The sequence below is a fragment of the Caretta caretta genome, chromosome 1 (genome assembly GCF_965140235.1).
Source record: "Caretta caretta isolate rCarCar2 chromosome 1, rCarCar1.hap1, whole genome shotgun sequence".
Lineage (NCBI taxonomy): Eukaryota > Metazoa > Chordata > Testudines > Cheloniidae > Caretta > Caretta caretta.
Genome location: NC_134206.1, coordinates 338,361,151 through 338,362,591, shown reverse-complemented (window position 1 = coordinate 338,362,591; position 1,441 = coordinate 338,361,151).

The following is a 1,441-nucleotide window of genomic DNA, read 5'->3' as shown; positions in this document are numbered from 1 at the left end:
CATGTTGATGCACACTATACTTAATGGCAGGGATGCAGACAGCTTTTTCAAACCTAGTACGGTAAATTCAGAGCACTACTTGGTTTATGGTGGATAGAAACTTTAGTGTGTTTTGCCGCTTACAGCGTACACTAGGTATAATAATTGAGTTAACCAGACAAGTGCAATTTTTACAGTACTTGGGATCCAAGTTGAGAGGCTTAGCACCAGCAATTTTCAAAGATATCAGTTCACATTGATTTCAGATCAGTACCAATTCAATTCAAGTGGGAGAAATGTTAAATGGTTAAAGTTATAACCCTGATCGATGCAGTAGTACTTCACCTTGACATTTAAAGGGCCACAAATATAAGGATTGGAGAGGAAGGCTGATCTAGTGCTTAAGGTGCTAGGATAAGACTTGAGACCCACACCCAATTCCCTGCTTTGTCACAGACTTCCCATCTGTCCATAGATATGTCACTAAAACTCACTGATACGTTCCCATCTGTAAAACAGGGATAACAGTGTCACGGAAACACAGGATCGGTGCTATCTCCACAGTTTTGGAAGAGTCTCTAGGAGGAACCCTGCAATGTGCTACACCCCCAAGGGATCTTACTCTTCCTCCAGGGTAGGTCATGCCACAGAACTGCCTCCTTGACTGAACCTCTGGGTATCTTGCATACCTCAAAACCTTTTCCTATAAACCTCAGGTGTCAGTTCAACCATAAGCAGTAGAGCCTTTTTTGATCTGTTTAGAGTCCCCAGTATCAATTTATCAATCTGGCTGTATGCCTCTAAAGCTTGGGCATTGAGGGGGTGAGACAGCGGAACTAGTCCACAGGGTCAACCATGTACAAATTGCAAGTCTTTTCAAAGCCTGTGATGTTGGCATCTCTATCCACCCCTTCCTTGAACTGAGGCAACAATTTGGTATCTAGGCTCCCTGTGGGAATTAGCATCACGGCGTCTTTCTCCTCTTACCCCTCAATAGGTTCTGTTCCCCCTCTGCTACTCCATATTCAGTTCATGCTTTCTCTGCTTCCCCTGGTGCTTTTGCTGATTCCCATGGTCAGGTCGTTCCTTCTCAGTCAGCTAGCTCCTTTGCTCTCAGCTCCAACTCCCACCACTTCAAATCTGTCAGTGGGAAACCTGGTCATGAGGACACACTGCTGGAAGGGGAAGCGAGTCTTGAGGATGCTACGTGGCTGCCTGTGTCCCTCAGACCCTCTTGGAACGAGGCCTCTGGGGCTGACAGCGTACTTGTGGCACGAGGGGCGGGTTTGGTGGCTTCCAAGCCAGGCTATTCCACTGGGGGAGTGTGAAGGTCAGGCCTCTGGTCTCAACTCTCATGCCCCAGTGTATCCAATTCACAGGGTGTACGCAGAGCAGACCCTGAAGCATAATCACTTTATCATGCCCGTAGGAGGTGGCTGGGAAAAGGGTCTGGGGTACCAGG